This window comes from Lacerta agilis, chromosome 4, assembly GCF_009819535.1.
Source record: "Lacerta agilis isolate rLacAgi1 chromosome 4, rLacAgi1.pri, whole genome shotgun sequence".
Lineage (NCBI taxonomy): Eukaryota > Metazoa > Chordata > Lepidosauria > Squamata > Lacertidae > Lacerta > Lacerta agilis.
This window is the reverse complement of record NC_046315.1, coordinates 23,792,294-23,810,234: the sequence shown is the minus strand read 5'-3', so window position 1 is coordinate 23,810,234 and position 17,941 is coordinate 23,792,294. Positions and strand designations below refer to the sequence as shown.

At 44.4% G+C, this 17,941-nt stretch overlaps 1 non-coding gene across 1 annotated transcript; it reads right to left on the bottom strand.

The window, feature by feature from the left end:
• Positions 1 to 3,440: 3,440 nt before the first annotated feature.
• On the bottom strand, positions 3,441 to 3,514 carry TRNAI-AAU. The gene has a single exon. It is a non-coding gene; the product is annotated as a tRNA-Ile (tRNA).
• Between the last annotated feature and the right edge of the window lie 14,427 nt (positions 3,515 to 17,941).

The window sequence follows — 17,941 nt, the reverse complement described above, 5'->3', positions numbered from 1 at the left end:
CTGGATTTTTGGGAGCTAATTAAGAGTGCATATATACTGATATCTTCCTAAATCAAGAGCAAATTACCCAACTGGAAGATCTGTTTGAATCTGGCACACTGTTATATAGGTTGTGTTATGTAAACCTGTATGAAAAGAAGCTGTTTTGAAACTTGTAGTTTTTGAAAATGAGACACTTGAGAATTTGAAGTTCATGTCCCACATTTTTATTCCTAACCCCTGAGAGACGCCATTGTAACACATAGGTGTGGTGAAGCATGGGCTTGTATGGGATCATTTGCATCTTCAGCCTTGCATCTGAGGGAAAGAGCATCTTTAGTATGCTCCTTGCTGCAGCTGGATGTAAATTAAAAGTCCAGCCATGCTAGTAGCAGTGGGCAGGGGCGTGGCAAAACTTTTTGTGACACTTTTAAGTGTGTGTGGGGGGGGAATTGTGGCATAAGCTTTTGAGAGACAGACCCCATATTGTCAAATGTTTGAAGTGGTCACCTATGTGAGTAGATTCATACAGGGGGATCTGCGAGTGTAAGCATGCTTAAATTCCGCTTTCCCTGAGTACTTCCTAAATTTTCTCTGGAGGGTTGTGGGGAGGAATCCACAAGAGTTTGGGGGGTTGAGAAGCGAGAGGGTTCTGGTGTGCACTCCAAAGTGCTTATGCTTGTGGAACATTTTAGTTGGATATTGCCCAAAGAAGAAGAAAAACTTGTAAACTAAAATTGGTGAAGCTAAAAGACAACAGGTGTAATAGATAGTAAGAGATGTCTTGGAATATTAGCCATAGCAGAAAGGAATGCAGACTCAATCAAATGAAAGCAAGATTCAGTTGGTTTCAGTGTGATGAAGTCCCAGCTAAGCCCAAGAGTGATAAATAGGCATAGTGGGTTAGTTTCTAGTTCCTTTACTGTTAACTATTCACTTTAAAATAATGGGCCAGTTGCAGCCTGTTCCCCAGGAGGAATATATGTGTGATGTGCCAAAACTATTGCAGCATTCCTGTATGCGTTCCGTATAGGGAACACTTGTGGAAATGGGATGGAGTTGACTTAAAGTTTGGTAGTATAATACTGCCAATCCACTATGTCCTCTGTGTGATCCATAATTAAATTATTCCTGTATTAAAAAAGAGAGATAGACTGCCTCTTCTACAACACAGCTGCAGCGTCTAAAAATAAAGAATGCTGCTTTTCTTCAGAGCTGCTGTTCTCATGCTAATAATGCAAATTTATTTTTTTAAAAAATCTAATTGACTAAGATTTCTTGAGCTTAGAACCTAGAAAGCTTTCCCACTAGGGCCACCAACCGAACTCGGATGTGTGTTTGCAGGAAGCAGGGCAGGGTGAAGAGGAAAAAGGAAGCCCAAGGTGTTCTGAGGATCTCCTCCCATCATGACAAAATTTTCTCTATGTGCTGCTCCTTTCATCATATGAACTTCTACTAACTTATGGTTTAAAAGGATTTGCTGAGTTTATCTGACCCCAGAGGGAAGTACCTGGTTTAATAAAACTTTGATATCAGCCATTCACTATTTACTGACCTGTTTGGCATGGGCATGTATGCAATCTCAGTATACACAAAGCTCATTTTCTAGAATGGGAAAGGTAGGCAGCTGAGCCTCAGGGAAGACAGAAGAAAGAAGAACATTAATTGTCTGGTGTTTCTAGGGTATCAACAGCAGAAGAGTTGATAGTTGAAATAATTCACTTTCTGTGGCTATATTTAATTTTCAGAGGTCAAGTGCATGTTCTACATTTGTAATAAAATGTTTGAAATGTGGCCTGTAAAGAAATCTGAGCTCTGCTATTTAAGCTTCGAAGTCTGTTTATGTTTGCATGATCCACATCATTACTCCAGTCATGTATTTATAGAGACGGAGATTATAGAAGTCATCTTCTGCCATTAACACCCCAGATACTTTGGTAAATTCATTTCATGGTTTGGCTTTAATTTGAACCGGGGCTGTACTTCTTCACATACTTGGAATGCCAACAAAGTGTGAGATTATTGTTTTGGCAAAGTAATTCTGAATATATGCAGAGTGCATCCCCTGCACCAATAAGTAACCCTGGTGTGGCTAACCTGTTGCCCTCAATATCTTGTTGAAATCTCAACTCCCATCAGCTTCCAGTCCAGAATGATGGGAGTTTGAGTCTAACAAGATCTGGAAGATCACAGATTCCCCATCGCTTCTCTAGTCAAAGAGTGTTATTTCTAGGCAGGCATAAGGCCTCTCAAGTTCAACTGAAAAAGTTTCCTACCCCTGTTGTCAAAATCTGCAAGGGGAGGTACATTTTAACCTGGCGCTGAAGGCACCAGGGAGGCGGATGTTCCACTCAATAGAGAACCACCACTGAAAACCCCTGGTCATTCTTCATGCTTCCCTTGAAGGAGGGACTCGTAGGAAGACCTCAAAGCTAGTAACTAAATCAGCATCTGCTTGTAGGAAAATTGACCTTGGTCCATCTGTCACCTCTGAAACCATTTATACTTGGCTTGTACTTTAAAAAAAAAATTGTTACTGGTTCCCCATTTTCCCCAACCTAACATGAAAGAGGGTTATGTTATATGAAGAAATAGTGCATACTACTGACAATACTACATAAACCACAAAACCCACAATTGTTTCTACTTGCACAATGAAACAATGACTCAAAACATCATTTGGGCCAAACGGATGTGCGGTGTGAAGAATTATCCACAAGACAACACATCATTAACCAGAAGTGGCGGCCTGTGAGTTGAGTCCTAACACTTGCAGTAGCAAAGACTAAACAATCTAGCTTTTGCCTCTGTGCCACATTCTTTTCTGTCAGATGTGGGGCTTGGGTTTATATTGCCGATGAAGTCATTCCCATCTATGATATTGCAAGCTTGATTCATGCCCAGCACTTGCATTTACAACAACCCTCCAAATGAAGAGATGAGGATTTTTAATTTTTTTAAGGAGATCATTTAGAGCTACATCTTATTTTCTTACTACATATGTGATTATCAGCCAAAGCTATAGTCATGACAAGCTCCTATTTTAGAAACAAAATAAAAAATAAAATAAATTCCTTCCAGCAGCACCTTAAAGGTAAAGGGACCCCTGACCATCAGGTCCAGTCGTGTCCGACTCTGGGGTTGCGGCGCTCATCTCGCTCTATAGGCCGAGGGAGCCGGCGTTTGTCTACAGACAGCTTCCGGGTCATGTGGCCAGCATGACAAAGCTGCTTCTGGCGAACCAGAGCAGCGCACGGAAATGCCGTTTACCTTCCCGCCGGAGCGGTCCCTATTTATCTACTTGCACTTTCACATGCTTTCGAACTGCTAGGTGGGTAGGAGCTGGGACTGGGCAACGGGAGCTCACCCCGTGGCAGGGATTCAAACCGCCGACCTTCTGATCAGCAAGCCCTAGGCTCTGTGGTTTAACCCACAGCGCCACCTGGGTCCCAAAAGTTAGCTGGCCCGTACGGGGATCGAACCCGCGACCTTGGCGTTATTAGCACCACTCTCTAACCAACTGAGCTAACCGGCCATAGTAGCACCTTAGAGACCAACTAAGTTTGTTATTGGTGTAAGCTTTCGTGTGCATGCACACTTCTTCAGATACCTATTTTAGAAAAGCTTTTCATTTGTTGGGATAAACAAAAATGAAGGAAGACAAAGTATTCAAAAAAGTTATTATCCAAGATCTAGGTCCTGTTTTCAGGCTTCCCACAGTGATCTGGATGGTCACTGTCAGAATAAGATGCTGGACTAGATGGGCCATTGGCCTCATTCAGCAGACTCTTATGTTACAAAGAGTGCTGAGAACACCATAAGTATAGGATGCAGCTTTACTAAATGAGATCATAGGTCCATCAGTGTTGTCTGCACAGACTCACAGCAGCTCTCCAGGGTCTCAGGCAGCAGTCTTTCCTAGTCCTAACTGGAGATGCCAGAGATTAACCCTTGACCCATTTGCATGCATTGAGCTGCATCCCTTCCCCTAAAATCATGCCTGACTTGCTTGCAAAAATTTTAAGACTGAACACTGTTTGCTGGTTGACCTTGTAATACCTGGTGAAGCAGGCCAAGCGTCCATCTTAGTGCAGCCGGCACTTTTGATGGATTGTCATTTTTGATGGATTGTGTGCAGTTTCCAGAACATTTCATAGCAAAGACAGGTAAACTATACATTGTGAAGCCCAGTGCTTGCCTGCTTGAAAAGCAGCTTTGGGGAGAGAAATTTTAAGCAGAAAAGTGGTGTGGGAGGGAATGCTTGACCCTTTCCCTCTCTGCTATGTCTCCACTTCAAATTGCACCCCAATTGTTTCCCTCCCACATAGGGGGTGGGGAAAGAGCCACCAGGGAAGCAGGCATTCCATTCTCTTCTCTCTGCCTCCCCCCTCCCCTCTGCTTTTCTTTATTTTATTTTTAACTGATAATGTACTTTAAATCCCATTTCCACTGACCACACACATAGAAGGAAGGTTGGGAGAGAAGGCTCTATTTGCTCTTTTTGCTTCTGTGGGTGGCTCACCTCAGGTGAACTACAGAACGTCTGAAGGTATGACTTACCGGTACTTCAGTGAAATTGCTCCATAGAGGTTGAGCTAGAATCTACACTGACATAATGCAGACTTCTGTAGTATAAATTTACACAAAGGGCCAGTGGAGTTTTCCTGCATGACGTTTAACAATAAAGTGTTATTGGTTATGTAAGAGAAGTCGACGATAACTTTGGTCAGTGCAACAGTTTCCCGCCTGGATGTTTACGTAAAAGAAATAACTCTTCCTTCTGTTTCATTTCCATTAAACTTTATGTGACTGATTCCTAGAACTCACATTATGACCTTAACTTAGCAGCATGGCTGCATATGCAGTGCCAAACACACAGCCAAAAAGAAGAAGACAGAAGAGGATATGGATTTTCACAAACCTCTGCACATGCTAACATGTATGCATAGGTGCAGATTTAGAGATAATTGTGGGCTAACCAGTCTCATATAACTAACAATATTGCAACAGTTTCCCGCCTGGATGTTTACGTAAAAGAAATAACTCTTCCTTCTGTTTCATTTCCATTAAACTTTATGTGACTGATTCCTAGAACTCACATTATGACCTTAACTTAGCAGCATGGCTGCATATGCAGTGCCAAACACACAGCCAAAAAGAAGAAGACAGAAGAGGATATGGATTTTCACAAACCTCTGCACATGCTAACATGTATGCATAGGTGCAGATTTAGAGATAATTGTGGGCTAACCAGTCTCATATAACTAACAATATTACAGTCGTACCTCGGAAGTCGAACGAAATCCGTTCCAGAAGTCCATTCGACTTCAAAAATGTCTGGAAACCAAGGCACAGCTTCTGATTGGCTGCAGGAAGCTCTTGCAGCCAATCGGAACCCGCGGAACCCACAACGGACGTTCGGGTTCCAAAGAACGCTTGCAAACTGGAACACTCACTTCCAGGTTTGCGGCGTTCGGGAGCCCAAATGTTTGGGTCGAAGGCGTTTGACTTTGAAGGTACGACTGTATTTTGATCCATTGTCACTGGGCCCCTAAAAGGCATGGGGCCCATAGGCCTACTCTGGTCTGGAGGGCCACAGGTTCCCCAACTCTGTAGTAGGAGAAGGCTATTGCCCTCATGCCCATTTTTATGAGCTGCTCAGAGGCTGATAACCAGCCAGAACTGAAACCAGATTGCTGGACTTAGATAGACCTCAATCTGATCCAACACGGCTGCTCTCATGTTCTCTTCTGAGAAAATGATGCCACTAGGGCAACTTACGCAAGGCAACTGAGACAGATGTGAATGCCTTGGGCAGCTGCTCTTTCCAGAATCTAAGTTAAGAGATTCCTGTCGTGTTGAGCACCTGCAACATCTCACTTTTAAACTCCTGGGAATGTAAACTACTGGGCCAGTTTGCCAATCATGGATTGAGACTTCTTTATTCACGTCCAAGGAATTCGATGACCTCTTCTATTATGAAATAATTGGACAAGCAGAAGAAAGCGGCTTTCCTGCAGGGCGTGAGATGGAGGACAATGGCAGCAGCGCTTAGGTCAACTTAAGCAGCTGGAAGAATGTCAGGGGTAGATATCTGAACTATCTGGAGGCAGCAGATGAGGAATGGTGATATATGATTCTTAATCAGAGCAAGGGTGGGGGAATTAAAATGTGATTATAAAGAGAAAGCATCCCCCTTTTTCCAGTGGGGATCTGACTCATAGTCAGCTGACGTTAATAAGCTTTGAGAAAGTCATGAATGTTCTGCTAAAGCAGAGCTGAGGAAGCCATGGTCTCCCAGATGTTGTTGGATGCCAAATGCCATCAGCATCAGCCCCAACCAGCATGGCCAGTAAGGAGGGATGGTGGCAGTTGTAGTCCAACAACTGCTGGGGGAACCACAGGTTCCCTATCATTGTGCTGGGTGGGGGTGGGATCCCGTTCAGTTTGAGTTTAAAGGTGAACTTATCTAATTTATCATACTTTCCAAATCAATGAGAGACTTGAAACACAGCCAGCCACCCTTCGAAATCCACACTGACCTGAATTTTGCGAAATAATGTTTACAGAAATGTATATATTAGGGGCATGTGGATAAAAAGAAATATTTCAATGAAAATAACCCAAAGGCATCATATTAGGGGAAACGGCTTGCAAAAATGAGCATGTCAGTCAAAACGGCATGCAAAATGTGTCTATTAGGAGAAATTTGCACTAAAACACTAATAAGTTTTCTTTCATTTTCCTTTTTCCTTTTAAGAACTGTAAATTGCTGCAGAAATGCTAACTGAATTTAAGTCTGGACAAAAATGAGAAACTAGGAGAACCAAAATTGGCAGATCCTCCCATCCCTGCTGGTGCAAATCTCTGACCACGGGCATTATATGCCACCAAGGCCTCACTCCTGTCAGCAATTGCGCTGCAGCATTCTGCACTAAATGCAGCTTTTGGACCAAGCGCAAGTTATGGGATTTCAATTGGAAGTTATGGGATGTGCACTGATGGGAAATGAAGCAGTGTGGCTGCCTTGAGACCTTTGCAGGTTCAAATGGAATTGAAAGTAGGATTACATTTGACTGCCTGACTGTATCATGAACCCAAATAACCACAAGTGCACAATAAAAAGGACATCTGGAGGCACCCAGAGAGAAACTATAGTTGCCCGCTAGTAGCCCAGCTATACCCCTCTAAACTCAAAGTTCATTTGGGGGACACAAGCTGTGGGTGCAATGGTTGAGGTCTCCTGTTTCTCCAGCCTATCTCTGTGTGTGGGCACAATGTCAGGTAACAACCCCCATAAAATAAGTTAGGAAGAAGTTAAATATCAGCCAGGGAGGGGAATCAAATTTTGATCAATTATACAGCAAACTCTCCATCAAACAGCAAGGAGGTTTTGTAAACATAGTTAAAATCTGCCCCCCTTGAAAAACGATTGAAGTAAATTACTAATAATATTTAATAAGAAGATGCACAGTCACAGCACATTGCTAATTGAGCATTTAAAAACCCAAGTACATTTGACATCGCCTTCCTGTCGAGCAGTAATTCCAGATCTGATATTCTACCCCTGCCGAAATCCCCTTGATGAATAAAGCAGCAATCTGCCTGGAATAGCCCCAACTTTGTCTGCTATAATCTTTCACAAATCAAATAACAACTCAGAGGATCATTTGCTTTGCTACAGCATTAGCTTTTGAGTTGGTTGGTGTGTGTGGTGTTTGTGCAAGAGGTTTTTTTTAAAAAATAAAATAAAAATAAATGAGCGAGAGATTAGAAAAGCATTGCTGAAAAATTGCACTCATTATTTTCCCCTCGCCGTTGATGTCACTCGCACTGTTTCCTAGCTTGGATGAGTTCCACGACTCCCTGGCACGCAGTCTGCACGCAAGAGGTTGTTTGGGAAATCAACCAAGGAGCTGTAATTTATCACTCCAGCTGGTGCCCGTCCAGCTGTACTGTAGGAAGCTGCTAATTGCTTGGTATTCATTCAAGAAATGATGAGCACAGTGCCCTTTCTAGCAGAAAGGCAATGTGGAGTGCTGTTGGGGGTTTGGTCTTAGAAAGGGAAAACTTGCTTGTAGCGCAGTTAGACTGGCAGCCAAGGCAGTCTTCTGAAACCAACCTGGTTGAATTAAACCACCAGCAAGCTGTGCCTGCTTTCCAGTTTAAGTCTGCAAAAGGGCGCTTTCTTTCTCACCTCTCTGCCACTTGTTGTTGTTGTTTAGTTGTTTGGTCGTGTCCAACTCTTCATCACCCCATGGACCAGAGCACGCCAGGCACTCCTGTCTTCCACTGCCACTTGGCAAGCTCAATTGTCGAGCAGGGGTTAAATCCTGCTGCGTCTGCTGGACACACCTGTTTCACCCAATGCAGATTGAACTCAGCTGATGGACAGGTGGGCGTGGTTTGGGGAGAGCATGCACTTGCAAGCCAAATTGGTGGGACAGGATTGACCTCCAAGCCGGAGGCTCCCCACCCCTGCGCTCGGGGGACAGAGTGCTTTAATCCACTTTAATTGTGCAAACCTACGTTTCCCAACCTGCTCCTGAATCCATCAAGCAAAACCGTCACCTGCAGCTAAGTAGCCAAGAAGATAGCAGCACCCAAGGACCAAAGGCAGGCACCCACAGACTTTAGGGATCTGCAGGGATGTGTGGGGGGGTAGTGGGGGGAGTGCATATAAACCCAATAAAAATTACTTAGAAGCATGAATGAATGGGTGAATGACAAACCCATGCACTTCTGGATGCATTTCATTACATCAAGAGAACATACTATTCCCTTAAAATAAGAGTACAGTATATCAAAAGAGACCTCGAGTGTGTTCAAGCATCATCCAGGATAACCCGCAGGCAAATTTGTTGCGCAGGTGTAGGCAGAAATGGTTGTGCTCGCCAAGAGCCCATTTCCTAGCAGAAAGAGGGCACTTCATTAGGACAAAATTGGCTGTATCAGTGGCACAGCACGCAACTCCTTCGCTTGATCCTGGAGCATAACAACATGTTGTTTACACCTCAAATTGCTTATACTGAAGTGGAGATGGATTGCTGTTGACATGTTCTCTTCACACCATCTGGAAACCATGAAATTGCAATATGAGAACTTATGGCACTTATGACTGTACCTTTCCCCGTACTCTGAGTAAAGATGACATTTATTTATTTCCCTGAACAATTTCCCCAGCTCAACATACCCATTTGCAAATCACAGGCATTCCAGCACAGGGACACAGGCAAAGCGATTCCAGTTTCCCAGATCCATAAATAATCTTTTTTTTAAAAAAAAACAAACACCTCATTTTTATGTTTCTAAACAGATGCAACAGAAAAGAACAAGGAAATCAAGACTGCAATGCTGCATTTCACAAGTTTGGTATAAATTGCTCCTGCAACTGCCTCAGATCTTAGCCTAACTCATCTTTCCATACCTGTCTCCGTAAATGAACCAAATATTTTATCTGAAAGGGTTCAAGGAGAACAAACATTTTCATTTCATTTTCATTTTCACATTTATGTTTCACCCTTCTTCCAGGGAACTCAAGGTGGCACAGATGGTTCTCTAGCTCCCCATTTTATCCTCACAACAACCCTGTGTGGGTGGTCAGGCTGAGAGGCAGCGAATGGCCCTAAGTGAGCTTCAGGGCTGGTCTCCCAGGTCTAAGGGCACATCCGCACCATTAATTTAAAGGACATTCAATGCATGTTTAACTCAGATGGCTTTCCTGAAAGAATCATGGGAACTGTAGTTTTTTTAAAGGTAGCTGGGAATTGCGGCTCTGTGATAACAGTGACACAACAGTCCCCAACATTCTTGAGGGGGAAGTCGTGTGCTTTAGATATGTATTGGGTGTGTTTAAAATATATGTTAGAGCAACTCTAACTGCTACACCATGCTTCTTCTTGATCTATCTTCTCAAGAGTCCTGGGATTCACTCGGGGAGCTGAGTGTCCTTTGCCTCTTTCTAAGGAGGACTTCAGCTTGGGAAGTCACCAGCAGATTATCTTTGATGGTAAGAGCAGCTTCACAATGGAACCTATGGCTGGAGGTGTGGTGAGCTGCCCTTGGCTGAAAGTCTTCCAGCAAGGCAGCTCTCTTTGGGGGATGCTCTATAGAGCAGGATTGCATACATGGAGCAGAGGAGTGGGGGGACAAGACCACCTTCCAGCTCACCCAGTGATAAATGTGTAGTATTTGAAGGTGGATCCCTCCATCCTTCCTTCCAGATGGTCTGCTTGTTTCGCATTCATCCTAATCTGTTTGCACAAAGTTTGCAGGGAAGGCTAGATGGCGATTTGTTCTGATTTGTTCGTGGGGAAGTTAGACAAGTGGCACTGTGGTCTAAACCACTGAGCTTCTTGGGCTTGCCGATTGGAAGGTCGGGGGTTCGAATCCCCACGATGGATTGAGCTCCCGTTGCTCTGTCTCAGCTCCTGCCAACCTAGCAGTTCGAAAGCATGCCAGTGCAAGTAGATAAATAGGTACCGTTGTGGTGGGAAGGTAAATGGATTTCTGTGAGCTCTGGTTTCCATCACAGTGTCCCGTTGCACCAGAAGCGGTTTAGTCCTGCTGGCCACATGACCTGGAAAGCTGTCTGTGGACAAACGCCGGCTCCCTCAGCCTGAAAGTGCTATGAGCGCCGCAACCCCATACTCACCTTTGACTGGACTTAACCGTCCAGGGGTTCTTTACCTTCACCATCAAACAAATGTTAACTAAGACTTTCCAAAGCTTTCTGGGACTTTCCAGGGCTTTCCATCAATTTCTTTATTGCAAAAGCTCTGGTTTTTTGGAGGGGGAAATGGGTTTGTTGCAGAAAAGCACTAACTCAACTTTAATTGCATAACTTGAATTTCCTGATCTAGGATTGAGTCTCCAACCCCCAACCCCCACCCCCGAAATAGTGACAGTCTGGAAGTTCCCTCAGAAAGCCCAGTGATGTGTAAAAACTCAGCTGGGGAGCCACTGACAGCCGGAATAAACAGTAGTGCAATGCATGAAGGAATAGTTCAAACTTGTAGAAAGCAGATTCTTCCAATGTGCCTAAACTTGCAGCCTCCTTCATGTTTTAAAACCGGGGTCATTCTGTTGCACACACACACTTGCCGTGCAATGTCTAGCTTGGCCCGAGCTGCAGACGCTAGATAAAGCTAGATAAAGCTGTGGTTTACATTATTTCAACATATACTCTTCCAGTAAGAAAGAATGAGCGATAACTACAGTCTTCCCCCAGCTCTCATCTGCCCGTGATGTATGATCTGGCACAAAAGAAGCTTTCGAATGCTTCTCAGTCTTGCAAAATGACTCAACTTCAGAAGACAAGGCTCAGGTTCACCAGCCATCACTTTCCTTGTAAGCTAAAGTAGTCCGATGAGAACAGAGCAGATCTTGCACAATGGGCTCCAAGGTTGCTCAGGGCCAATGCCTGCCAGGCGCCACTCTTTCAAACTCGCAGAGAAGCATCATGCCGGTTATGAAACATTTTCTCCTTCTAACTGCGTAACTTGTGGACATCCAATGAAGCTGATTGCTGGAACAGTCAGGACAGATAAAAGAAAGCGCCTTGACAGCTCAGTAGGTAGAGCTTGAGAGACTCTTAATTTCAGGGTCCCGGGTTCAAGACCCACACTGAGTGAAAGATTCCTGCATTGCAGGGAGTTGGACCCCATGGTCCCTTCCAGTTCTAGAATTCTTTTAATTCTATGGATTCTATGGATTCCCGCAGTGCATATTCACTTGTACAGGAGGTAGCGATGGCGACCAACTTAGACGGATTTAAAAGAGGATTGCACAAATTCACGGAGGAGAGGGCTATCTGTGGCTGCTAGCCATGATGGCTCTGCTCTGCTTCCACAGTCGGAGACAGTGAATGTTTCTGAATACCAGTAGCTGGAAACCACAGGAGGGGAGCTCTCTCTCTCTCTCATAAAGAAGGCTGATCGCCAAAGAATTGATGCTTTTGAATTATGGTGCTGGAGGAGACTCCTGAGAGTCCCATGGACTTGCAAGAAGATCAAACCTATCCATTCTTAAGGTAATCGGCCCTGAGTGCTCACTGGAAGGACAGATCCTGAAGCTGAGGCTCCAATACTTTGGCCACTTCATGAGAAGAGAAGACTCCCTGGAAAAGACCCTGATGTTGGGAAAGATTGAGGGCACAAGGAGAAGGGAACGACAGAGGACATGATGGTTGGACAGTGTTCTCAAAGCTACTAACATGAGTCTGACCAAACTGCAGGAGGCAGTGGAAGACAGGAGTGCCTGGCGTGCTCTGGTCCATGGGGTCACGAAGAGTCGGACATGTCTAAACAACTAAAGAACAACAACTAAACAACAGGAGGGAAGAGGGTTGTTGTTCTTTGTTCTCTGTTTTTGTGTGTGTTTGTGTGTACGTAATTTTTATTATTTTCCGTTATTAAAATCCAATGACAACCACATTTTATCAATATCAAATTACAATTCCCATCCAAATATAAATCAATTATACAGCCAATTATACATTTTGAGTGACTTCCCATGTGCTGGGTTTCAGGGTGCAAAGTTCTTATTTCTTCCTGGTTCTGAGATCTTAGTTAATCCAATTGCATTCAGTCCTGATCTTAGTCCCTTATCAACAGATACTGATTTCTTGACCTCCATGCATGTTGAGATATTTAGCAACAAAAGTTTTTCTGCAAAAAGAGTTTTCTTTTCCTGTAAATTCCCTGTGTGAGGTGTTTATTTTCTCATTTGTTTCTTCATTGTTCTAATCATGTCTTACACGACATCTCTGCCTCCACTTTTCCAGTCTTTCTCTTCTTCTGTTGAAATTCAAGCTGCATCATTACGCCATCTTTGTTGTTTATATCTGAATATGGGAGTAATCTGGCATCCTGCCGTAGCTCTGGGTGAGATTCCAGTTCTCCTTCTCCTCAAATTCTTATCTCTAGCTGCTGCAGATCAAAGACCATAGTCCAAATTACCGTACGACGGAAGTTAGATGCTTTAAATCATCCCAATGTTCTCACGCAGTTCTATTTTCCTTTTAATCCATAAATATAATTGTCTTCTTTTTCTCTTTTTGCTTTTTATCAGATGTTATCATTTAGGGAGAGGTTTGCCAAATCATTTATATAGTAAATATTGTATTAATAAAAAAAAGATAAAGACTCCCCTCCCCCCTGACATACCATATTCTTCAATGAAGGAGATCTTCATTCCAGTTCGAAACGTTGAAACCCAGTAGCTGATTCACTTGGCAGTTTGTAATCTTGTCCCCTTCATCCTGCACACGTCTGTAAATTAGAGGAAATTTCATCCTAATATATAGAAGAACCTCTGTTCTTAATGGCTGCATCGGGGGGGGGGGGTTTACCAACATGTGGAGTGCTTATCCACTCAGCGTCTCCTGCTTTTCAGATTCCATGCCGGTCAGAGCCAGTTATCAAGATGATCTGTGAGTGAAGCTCACTCCCCCTGGGCCCTGGGGGGAGCTTGCAAGGACAGTTACACCCAAATCATCCTTGTTTTCCTCCGCAAATGATCTCCACTAGCATGGGAGCTGCATCCATTTAAGGCAGAAAGTACCGGAAGTCCGAGGGTTGTTTTCTTTGGTCCAGCTTGAAGGTTTTCTACCGGCAACTGAGAGGTCACTATGAAAACAGAATGTTTGGCTAGTTGGGCCATTAGCCTGATCCAGCAGGCTCTTATTACGTTATTACATTCTTGTGTCAGCAGGGCATTATCTTCTGAAGTACAGAAAGTCGGGAAGGGGTGTGTCGTTCTGTTATTGAAAGGGGAAGGGGAAACTGGATGGGAGTATGCAGTGGAACCTTGGTACTCGAACATTTTGGCTCCCAAACACCGAAAACCCAGAAGTATGTGTTCTGGTTTTTGAATGTTTTCTGGAAGCCGAACATCCAATGCGGCTGTCGGCTATTGTTTTCGGGGCGCCTGCACCAATCGGAAGCCGCACCTTTTTTTTCCAGAGGGAGCTCACAGAAACTCAGTTCTGGAACCTCTCAAGCAGGTGCCGTTGCTATCCTTAGAGAACAAGGGAGGTGTTCATGGTGAGTTCTGACACCTCTTCTTCCAGAAAAATTGCACTGCTAGGGAGGCACTTTACCATGGGTAGGCAAACCAAGGCCCAGGTGCCGGATCTGGCCCAATCACCTTCTAAATCCAGCCCGCAGACGGTCCGGGAATCAGCGTGTTTTTACATGAGTAGAATGTGTGTTTTTATTTAAAATGCATCTCTGGGTTATTCGTGGGGCATAGGAATTCGTTTATTTTTCCCCTCCAAAATATAGTCTGGCCCCCCACAAGGTCTGAGGGACAGTGGACCAGCCCCCTGCTGAAAAAGTTTGCTGACCCCTGCAGTTTACTGACTTGAGTGAAGCACAAGATTCCCACCCCAATCTGCATACAGAAACTGACCAGATTTACAAGCTTAAAGCTAAGGATCTGGACCAGGAGAAGCAATGAAGACAGACCAGTGAATGTATCACTGTTGAAGTTCTTTGTAAAGTTTTCTTCTCATCCATCTCACTCTTTTATATCCATGCAAAGTAATATAAGAACAGTTTTCCGGCTCTAAGAACTAAATTAATTTCTGGTAGTCCAATATTGCCCCCTGGTGGATTTTAATTTAGTTACTACGCCATCAATTTCTGCATTTTTCACTCCTGAGTCTAAGGGCCTCCAGACTGTACCAGTAGCTATTTTGGGAATGGGATTCAGTCACCTGAATTGCGCAAAGTCAGGTTGCACAACTAACGTAGCATTTGGAGCTCTTGCAGAACAAATACACTTACCTTAAAGAAAAGGACTTTTTGCAATGAGGCAAGTGATGGGAAAGCGGTCGATGTGGGAAAGTATGGGATGACATTTGCCTTGTGCAACATTATCTGACCACCCCACAAACAAATCAGACTGCATGTTCAATACACAGGTCACCTGAAGGTCACCTGAATGATCCCAGCACCGTATTTCAGATGAGAATATGAGGGTGTGGAGGACTAGTGGAAGACAGGAGAGATTAACTCCTTAGTTACCAGTATATTTATCCAGTCATGCTGATTCTGGTCTGCTAAATGCTCCACTTTCTTCCCAGCCAAGATCTCTTCCCCTTCCAGAGCCCTGTTTATGGGGATTTATCTTTTTAAAATTAACTCAAAATAAAAAAAATTCTTTCCAGTAGCACCTTAGAGACCAACTAAGTTTGTTCTTGGTATGAGCTTTCGTGTGCATGCACAGTTCTCCAGATACACTGAAACAGAAGTCACCAGATCCTTAAATATAGTGAGGGAGTGGGGAGGGGTATTACTCAGAAGGGTGGTGGGAATGGGTGATAGGCTGATAGGTGTGGAAAACCTGTTGACGTAAAACTGTTGCTGTAATTAATCTTGCAGGGAAAGGCAAGGGGTGAGATGGCTAACTGAGATCATTAGCAGGGAAGAATGGCAGGCAGAGAAAGGGGTAAGCCCAGGGCTCCCCCCCCCAGCTGGAACTTGGTGGAACTCAGTTTTGGCACCTCTCAGGTGGACACTATTGCCATGATAAGAGAACAAGGGCGGTGTTCATGGTGAGTTCCAGCACCCCTTTTCCTAGGAAAAAATAACACTAGTTAAGACTTCCTTTTCTGCTTGGAAATTCTCCCTGCCAGTGTTTTTTTTCTGGGGGGACGCAGGGGGACACACAGGGCCATAGCTAGGGGGTGGTGAGGTGGGCCCCCGCCAGGGGTGCAGGCAATTGGGGTGTGTGTGCAAAATCAGCTAAAAATATGTCCATAAATATAATTATCCATTATTGCCTCATAAGAAATGGTTTTAAATAGAGGGTGAATTGAATGGGGGGGGGGGTTGGAGCAGAGGCAGAAAGAAGTGCTAATTTGTCCGTGGCTAGGGGGCACAATCTGGACGGTTCTGCCAGAGGCACAAGATCACCTAGCTTTGGCTCTGGGTATGCATACCCCTAAACATTTTATGAATCTTTGTAATTTTGTCCATTTAGTGTATTTATTTTTCCTGATTTGAACTATAAAACGGTGGTTTTCTTGAGTCATAATGAGAGTACCCCTAAACATTTTTTTAAAGAAAAAAAGCACTGCTCCTTGCAAATAATACCCTCTGTGTCCTTGCCCTTACATTACACGAGAGACATGGTAACTATTGCAAGACACATTCATTCACCTGAACAATATAACCTCAAAACAAGAAAAGACCAGCTCTTCCCTTCCATGAACACCTGACGTTAGACCAATGGAAATTAATGGGCATGACTCACTTACATTCCAGTGAGTCTATTCTGAGTCTAACATGTGGGTTGAATATAACCCCCTTCATTATCCTTATTCACTGAAAAATGAATATGCAATCTCATAAGAATGTGCTCTTAGCTGCCTTATCCTGAGCCAAACCACTGGTCCATCTAACTGCCCACGCACCTCCAGGATATCAGATATGAGTCCTTCCATCCCCCAGTCCTACCTAGAGATGTAAGGGAATGAACTCAGGATCTTTTGCATGTAACACATCTGCTCGACCACTGCGAGCTACATTTACCACATTAGTAAAGAAATGGTGATTTGAATGTGCAAACATGTAACACCAGATGGCACCAGAGAGCATGAAATTTAAAATTTACAATTTTCCATAGAGATTTCCTCCCCCCCCCCATTATAACGATCTAATTTCTGGCTTATTGTTGTTTTTCCTTTGTCTAGATTCACCCTGGGATGGATGGTAGCTGGCACACATTTTTAAAGGAGGGCTTGTTGGACAGGAAAAAGCTTTGTGGGTGTGCACTTGTGTGGCTGCACCATGCAGACTTCAACCTGTGTGCTCTTGGCAAGCTATGCACAAAGGGAAGCAAACTCTGGGTGCCCGACAATAATGTGAAGAGAGGTGGGGCCCCAGTCAGAGAGACATCTGAACAACAGCAGAACGGTGCTGTGTTTAAAGTGGCCCTAAGTCCTAAAGGGTTGCATCCTTCCACAGGACACTGTGGGAAGGTAAAGGTTAGCTAGAGTCGGAGCTCATCCACACTTACCTTTTGGCCTGTGCTTTCTAGGCACTTAAAAGTTCAGGGCCTGAGCACTCCCCACCGCCAGCCACCCTTGGCTGATTTCCCCAGGAAAAGCTGCTCTTTAATGCTGTACTGGAACAAATGGCAATTGGGGTTTTCTGCAGCTTGCTGTTTGCTTCGATTCAGCAGTAAAGAGTGTGTTTTCACAAGGAAGGCACTGGGGGCAAAGAAATGCTTGGACACAGAGCTTCAAAACATGGACCTGTGTCTAGAAACATGAGACAAAAGGAAGTCTGGATGAGCCCTCGGAGCTGCTTGCAGTGCTGCCAGCACAGCCAGGTAAACTGGCCACAACCAGCTGACAGAGGAGGGTGCTCACCATAGGAAGTTCTGCCCACGGTTGTGTGAAATCAGTGTAGTGTAGTGGTTAGAGCAGGCTTCCTCAACCTCGGCCCTCCAGGTGTTTTTGGCCTACAACTCCCATGATCCCTAGCTAGCAGGACCAGTGGTCAGGGATGATGGGAACTGTAGTCTCAAAACATCTGGAGGGCCGAGGTTGGGGAAGCCTGGGTTAGAGTGCTGGACTAGGACCTGGGAGACCAGGGTTCAAATCTCCACTCGGCCACGGAAGCAAACTGGGTGATCTTGGGCCAGTTCCTGCCTGTCAGTCGAACCTACCTCACAGGGTTGTTGCGAGGATTAAATGTGGAGAGGGAGAACCATGTACTTTACCTTTAGCTCCTTGGAGGTATGGTGGTCTATAAATGCAATGTAGCGCCCACCCAGTTTAGACTCTGAAACAAGCCCTGGAGATTTTAGAAAGCGTTTCTCTATATTATCTCCCGTGAAAAGGTTCGCAGGTGTGGCCAAAGCACCTCTGAGGCTGGAAAACGAACTGAGGCGGCTAATATTTACCTCCTTCCACTGACAGTGGAAACCGAAGCCCCAGCGTCTTCGGTTG